Source organism: Haliaeetus leucocephalus, unplaced genomic scaffold (assembly GCF_000737465.1).
Source record: "Haliaeetus leucocephalus isolate CR32 unplaced genomic scaffold, Haliaeetus_leucocephalus-4.0 Scaffold763, whole genome shotgun sequence".
Classification (NCBI taxonomy): Eukaryota; Metazoa; Chordata; class Aves; order Accipitriformes; family Accipitridae; genus Haliaeetus; species Haliaeetus leucocephalus.
Window position 1 is genome coordinate 1,260,459 of NW_010973199.1, and position 8,018 is coordinate 1,268,476.

Sequence of the window (8,018 nt, forward strand, 5' to 3'; positions counted from 1 at the left end):
TGAGTGTGTCTGTAGTACTGAAGAGTTAGTGCTAACATGTGGGGCTACTGTGTCTGCAGGGCAGCAGGCTGGAATTAGCTTGCTTGCTTTCCTGGAGCTTTGTCTCTCTTAGGTCTGTCTTGAAACCTGACCCTCTTTCTTCAGTTCCCTGCCACTGTAGAGCTGTGTGTCTTTGCTTGTTGCCAGCAGGTGGGCCCGTGTCATGTAACAATGTTTTCAGCTTTTGTGGTCACCTAATGATTTTGAAAAAGAGTAGATCAGCTTGTTCCCAGCTACTGTTTGGACACTAGAATGGAAGGGGCAGGCAGAAGAGCACTGATAAATAACGTGTTTGGTTGTTAGGCAAGACTTTTTTGTTCTACAAAATCCCAATTTTACCATCGTAAGGATTGCATTTAAAAGTCTTCATAACAAAATGAATGAATCTGTCTGCCAGTACTCTTGAAACCCAGCTTCTGTGTATCTCGGCAGACAGCCATTGACATGTGGAATAAATGTGTATGTGGAGTTTAAGAAGACTTCTGCAACACTTTTGTGGACCGCAGTCAAATATCTTCCAAGCCACTAGTTAGTTGTCCATGGCAGAACTTCTCTACCCATCTCCTTTGCTGGATGCTTTTAGGTAATGAACAGAGAGTGGAAAATTTGCTTCTTGTAGAACTCCATAGAAACTGTACATGCAGCAGCTGTGCTCTTTTCCTGTTGCTCTGCTTGGGAGTGTTTTGCAGAGGGTTCCCCAGAATTAGAAGTATCACTTGGTTCATAGTTTTGAATGGCCTGGAGGGAGGAGATGTGCTGAGTGGATATCTTCCCCCCAATCTGTTGATTGCAGGAGAGTCTAATAAAATCATTTTTGTTCCAAATCTTCCCTGAATTCGCATGATTCATGTGAAATAAAATAGGAAAGTGTCTTGGGTAGGTGTGTAAGTTCTTAGGGTGAGTTTCCGAGTGGCTGGCCAGACTTGGGCCATGCCACTTTGGTCGTTTCGTCCCATGTTCTAAATTTAGCAACCTCTTTACAGCCTCTTAAAACAGTAGGGATTTGGCCTGTTGTTTCTTCTCAATTCTGCTCTGCATTAGCATCCTGATTCACCTCGTACTTACTCATTTTGCCTAGTAGCCCTAGTCAATGTAATAGCAATGATTTCTAAAAAACAAAACATGTATGAGAATGCCTTCTTGCCTTCCACTGATAAAGATAAAAGATAAACACGTTTTCAGTGCATCAATGTCCCAGGCCAGATATTCTCATGTTCCAACACCTCCTTTCAAACAAAATTAATTTAGTTGTCTGTGACTTAGCTTCCAAAGTATGCAAAAGGATGTTGGCTCCACTGTGCAGTTACCTGAGTTTAGGCTGCATATATCAGTTCATGTTGCAGGAGCATCTCATTGATGTGCAGAGGGTAAAAATCTGTGTTTTGAAATTTATGAACAACTGAGTCATGAGAAACCAGAGCCACAATCTACAACCATCTGTGATCGCAGAACCAGTTGCTCAGTTAAGTTTCAAAGGCGTGGGTTGTGTCAAAGAGGTATGTGCAATATGTAGAGTAGGTCACCTTGGTGATGGTTTTGAAATACGTTCAAATTTCTGAATTTGTGGCTGTTGCAATAATTGGCAGTCAGGTTTCAGCTGATGCATCCTTCTGAGGACGAGCAGTCTATCAACAGAGAAGAGACACCATTTGGAGCTGATGATTGTTTGTAAACATTTGTAAGATTTCTGTACATAAGCATGGAAAAAGCCTCATCAATCTTAAATACTTTGCTTCCATTGCAGAGGACAGTGCTGACACGTAAGTGGGTATCTTTTGATTTGGTTTCGCCGCCTTAGGTTAAATGTTAGGCATGGAAGATGCTTTGTTATGTATTCCAGACAGCAAGTAATGAGTGCAGTGGTTTGTCAGTGGGAGAAAAGTTGTGTCTGTGTCTTCTGAAGTATTGAATTGCCTCTTTTGTTTACATAAAGTGGTCCTTTTAATGGGTAGCAGCATTCAAATGGGATGTGCTTATGCAGTGCGTAATAGGAATCTGAAGTGCACAGGCGCTACCAGCTAAAGCGAGTATCTGTTGCTAGTGAAACTGCAGGTTTAGCGGGGAAAAGGAACATGGCACACTTAGTGCATGTAGATGTAATTAAATTTTTTATTGCTGCGTCTCATGCTGAACGGACGAAGGCTGAATTCTGGCCGGGGATACTGATGTTAGAGGGCTGGGTCAGGAGGCTGTTCATGAAACAGTCATTTGTGCCTGTGACTTCTGTTCAGCACAGGTCAGTTCTGGCTCAGTTGCAGTGTGACCTGTGTGAGGTGTGGTATATTCTCACTGGAGAACCCCCACTTTATTGTTCCACAGCTTGCTCTTGAATCAAATTCAGTCCTTAGCCTACCTCTCCTCTTTCCCACAGTAACTCTAGAGGAACAAGGACGAGCGATGTTGGCCTGTTACTGTGAGGAAGTGCTGTCCTGGGGGGGGTGTGGGGATCTTCTTCTGAAGGGCCAATGATTAAAAACAAAGGAAAGTTCAGATTGCAAAATTGAAATGCTTTGAAGGCTCTAGCAGTCTCCTAACTACTTGTTTAGATACAAGAGGTCAGGTTTGTAGATGTAGTTAAGTATTCATATGCCTCAGTTCCTTATTTGTGAAACAGGGAAGTACATACAATGCCATCTCAGAGGCTGCAGGATTAATACTCCAAGTACTGAGAGATGTGGGTACCTTCTGCAATGCTAGTGAATATTGTAACTATCGAAAGCATTACTACATGTATTTAGACTTGTTGGGGGGGGAATCAGACATAAAAGTTGTTGACTTTCCCTTTCAATGAAAGGTGAAACAAGTTGTGGTAGTTTTGTGGCTCCTACTTTATTACTAGTTATTCTGATGTATGTGCAGCACATAGAAAATGCAGAGCAATTATAAGATACAGAGAACTTTATTTCCCTCTTGCAATGTCAACATGTTGAGAAAAGCAAATGCTGCTTCTGAATTTCTGTATAGCTCAGAAGGAAGAAAACATTCAATAAAAGTCGTCTTTTTAAAGCGTAGCTGACTAGGTTGTTTTGGAGGTAGGAGCATGAGAGTTTTTAAAAAAGCTTTTTTTTATTGATTCAGTTGAATCACTGTTTGAAGGAAGCAAATTTAGACAAGACAATAAAGGAAGAAATTCAGTCCTACTGTAGGAGGATACCTTAATGAACTGCATGTCCATTTTGTGTTGTGCTTGAATTTTCTCGCTGAACCACCTAGTTGAAATAAAACGAGAAAGGGCACTTGTTCTTTTAACAGTAGCTCATGTTTTAGTGCCTGTAACTTGCCTTGCTAGAACCCCAGACTTGTGAGTGTACCTCTTGTCTCTTCAAGACTGTGAGCTAAGAGAGTTTCAGGTGCCTAAATATGGCAGCTAGAACTGAAACACTTTGGTCAGCTAAGGATACCCATTATGAAAAATGAGCCAGTAAGTAGTTCACGAGCAGATTTCACGGGAAGAAGAAGCTCTGCTGAAGCTGTTTTACATTAGGAAAGCTGGAGGACTGATGTAAAATAGCATGGCAGGGAGGTCTTTCTCACTCTGCTTTTGTCAGCCACTGTGCAGGATAAGCATTGCTAGAAGATGTTGTACTTACCTGTGTGTTCCTTCCTGAACTTGTGTTGGGAGGAAGAGGGTAATACCCAAAGTGTAGGGGGAAAAATATAGCTCCTTTTCTACAGTGCTGTTGTCAGTGTGAATGGCTGTCCTGCGTGTGCTGTCAGGGGAATGAGACCTTGAAAGGAAATAGCTGCCTATCAGTAGGATGAGTAATGGCTAAATTTTAGGCTTGCAGTTCATTGGGTGGTCTCAAAAATTCCTGTTTGGTTGCCTAGGTATCTTAAGAGTTGGGGAGAGGGCTTCATTTGTTCATACGTGTATACATAAAGAACAATTTTTAATTGCTCAGTGAATGGCAGGCCCCCTAGGGCTAGCAAAGATTAAACAAGCACAAGACTTCCACTTGCCAGGGAAAAAAGGTGATTGAATTGGGGATTGAACGAGGGATTCAGTCATCAGGGAGTCCTTTCAAGAAAATTCCAGAGGCAAAACCCAATCTTGCTGGATCATAAGGAGCCAGATCAGACGACTCCTTGTTGCTTTTGGCTCCAGGAATTTTCTTGGTGGCACTCTCGACAGGAGGGATGAATCCCAGGTTAAGACAGTCTCTGGACAGGTAAGAGAACAGAAATACTTTCTAATCTGATCTTTGAGTGCCTAGAAGCTGCATCTCCCAGTCGAATGTCTGAAAGAAATGCGCTGTCGTGTCTGAGATTTTCAGTATGTGATTTATCTCGTGAGGGCCTCTTACAGGCCTTTGAAGTAGCTGGAGGAGAGGGATTTGATTGGTTTCGCATGTTCGTGCCAAATCCCATGGTAAGTAGAAGAACTTGAGGTTATGAGACGTTGTGGTATACATATTATGGAACACAATAAATAATTGTCTGAACAGCTTCTTTTGTCTGTGGCTTTATGACTTGGGGTCGAATTTCCTTCTGTTCCCTGGCAGGTTCTGCCGACCTCCTCTCTTTCACAAGTACGCGCACCACCCCATGTAATCTTCAGTAATCTTTTATTTTCCTGGAGGAGCAGTGCTGTGCATTGCACCTCTGAATGACTGTGAGACTCTTATCTCTCTGCCAAGTTTGTTTAAAATTCACCTGTGGGTTAGCAAGCACAGACAAATAAGCTCCGCCTTGTTACCTAGTCTCATTTCTTCAGGAAGCTGAACTTTATTTAAAAAAAAACCCCGCAAGGTTGAAAAATCAAGCTCTAAGAAATTTGGAAATGCTTGGATTTAAGTTGCCCAGATGCTTGCCAGGATTTGATCTGAATCAGCACCTTTTCTTGCTGTTGGACATGGTGGAAGCAAATGTGTACAGATTCATATGTTTCAGTTCCTTATCTGTGTAACAGCAAGGTATGTTCAGTCCTCTCAGAGGTTTCAGGATTAGTATTTCAAGTACTGTGGGATGTGGGTATCTTCTGTGAATACACAGATGTAAGGGATGGTGACTTTTCTATGTGGATGAGCAAGGTCAGCCTGGAGTCCAAGGTAGTTGACTAGTTCCTGGAATATATGTACTTTCTCCTGTGTTGTTGATGAGGACGCTGGCTAGCTGAGTAGCCAGCCTTGTCTGTATTCTGGTGTTGACATGTTTTGTGCCTGTTGTCACTCATGCTAAGCAAGAGCTTGAACACACTCAGATTTTCACAGCAGTTGTTCAGTTTTAGTTTGCTGTTGACAACCAGTTGTAAGAATTTTCTTAATGTTGACTGAATAACCGGAATTCCTGGGCATATTCTAAGGAAAAAAAAAAAATATCCAGAAACAGGTCTCCTACGTGGAAAATTTTGCCTCCAGTGGATCTTGAGCAGAACTAAGCACCTGAGAACAAGATCTCCTAGAAAAAAGCAGTGGCAGACTTGCCTGTCAGCGTGGCTGCCCAGTCTCTCATCTGACCATTGTCATATTTTGCAGTGGGTTCCCTGCAGAGGCTGGAACGCTGCTATGGTAGAGCTGGGAACCACACTAAACGAACAGCTTTGCTTTCTCCAAAGGCTGTACAGGTCAGATAAAAAGCAGTGCTAGCTAGCAGGAGTAAACTTCAGTGAAGATCTCTCTCTTTCTAATATCAGACGCATCATTTACCTGGTGGTGGGAATGGGATGAGTTTTTCTAAAATGTCAATTGGTGGAAAAAAATCACTCTGTGCTTCTGTATAGAAGTCTGTTCTTTTAACTGAAACTTGCAGTTTACTTTAAGAGCTCTCCCATAGATAAGAGACATTTTCAAACCCTGGCAGGCCTTCAGCCAGACTTAGAACTTCAGTTTGTATTTAGGGCCAGCTGATTCACTGGCAGAAAAACACTGTGATATTTTGCACATAAACCAGTTGAGAACCAAGCCCAACGCTGAGTATCAGAGTATTGGTACACATCCCTAACTGATGTTGTAGCTGGACAAATATTTTCTAGGAGGACAGTGTTGGTTTCAGCATCTCCATTCCATACTGTCCCTTCAGTTTTGCTGCTGCAGTTGTTCCAGCAGCTGTTTGGTCATCTGAGCTTAAAATGCCTTTGCAGGGTGGGTGAAAAAAAGCTGAGTTTTTAACCTGAATCTGCTCTCCGGTCTGGTTTACTGCACAAATCTACAAGTAGCTAGACCAGTCTAATAGAGACAGGACAGGATAAAAACAGGCTCTGGTTCGCTTAAGCCCACAACACTACCAGACAGCTCTGGCCGGGCTGTCTGATGTGAGGTGTCAGTGGGCTGGTGTGTCCTGATCCAGGTTGCAGGTCCTGGGGCAGGGGTTTCCTTCTGCTGTGCTTATTTAGAGCTGTCCATACCACATGTACATCATCGAAACACTGAAGTAGAAAAGAGCAGTTGGGCCTCACTTGCTGTTTCAGCTTACTCTGACCCCCAAGTTTCCTTGACTCCTTGGAAAGGGGGAAGGCATGGTCCGTGTTTTAAACTTGTATTATGCACTGTGGCAAAACCAGTGGAGTACTTAGGTTGCCTGTGCAGACTTCTCTCATGTTTTTGAATAAATAGTTTGTTACTGAACCTCTTGGACTGCTGCAGTGTGTAGTTTTTGTTTTAATAAGGTATTTGCCTTTGCAGCTCGGGAGCTGTGTCTGTAGCTGTTGCCTGCTTGGGGCACAGGGCTCTGTTGGGTTTTGTGGGGATTTTCCTCAAGGCAGCATGCAGAAGCCAGGCTCTTGGTCATGCTGCATTTTTCTTGCCCAGCCTGCAGCTGTGATCCGTGGTTTGCTGGCTGACCACTAGCAGTGGACAACGCGGAGGTGTGAATTGCTGAAGTCCCTCCGTACGTGTGTGGAGGGAGATGTGCCAGCTGTCTGAATTACACTTGCATGTTTCACGCTGCCTGGCGAACGCTCTTGTTATAGAAATGTATTTTAAGCAAAGCTAGAAAGCGAACCAACTCACTTGAAAACAAGGGCTGGAAACCAGGATGCAGAGCGCTAATCAGGCTGAAGGAGACTGTTGCATTTGGAGAAGGGCCGGGGCGGGGGGGCTTTTGTCATCACATTTGTGTGCTGGAATATGCTGTCATCCAGGCGCCAGCTAGCTGCTTTCCTCCAGCCTCACCTGGGCGCAGGGCAGGAGCCTAACTTGTCTGTCTGGTCCTCAGAGCGGGGCTGCAGACGTGTTGTATGAATAAGTTGGTCAGGACTGCTCTCCAGCCTAATAATAATAAAATAAAACACTGTTCACATGCGCTGTGAAACAGGTCAGAGGGAGGTAACCCAAAATGCTGTAGTGAAGAAGCAGCACTTCCCTAGCATGCTTCAATTTTAGTGGGCTAGCAGTGAGAATAAGCAGAAGGAGCACTAGTCAGGTGTTCAATGTCTTGTGCAATCCCCTTTGAGTACCATCGAAGTCAAATCATAGCACTCTGCCAGCTTCAGGGAGAACTTTTGGACTTGAACAATACGGAGGGAAGAAGGAATCTTAAAACTAAGACATGGAATCCATTCACTTAGGGGTTTGAAAACCCAATTCCCAGGGTTTTTCACACAGGTGTGATACTGTTGTTCTGACCCTAGCATATTTGTAAATACATACATGATGCAGATCAGATAACAATGTGTGTGGCACTCTAGTTGAACGTTAAGACGGTGACTGCTCTCCTATTCCTTGTAGTGGTGAAGTCTTAGAAATATAGATGATTCCTAAAATTTGCCTAAAAACTGTCTTGGTGTAGTTTGTTTGGACAAGACAGAACTACTGATGTAGTTGAGCAAGGTTTTTGCTATTGCTGAAACCTTTTTGACTGCCATCCTGTATCTTCAATTACTTATGAGTGATCTGGAGGAAAAAGGCATTTTTGCAGAATCTAAGACAGCAAAAAAGGCAAATTCTGAGTTCCCATAAAATCTACCCTTGTTTATCAAGATATTCTCAGTGTGTGTGAGAACAGGACTATGCTCTGGATTTAGATCCAACTCAAGAACTGGA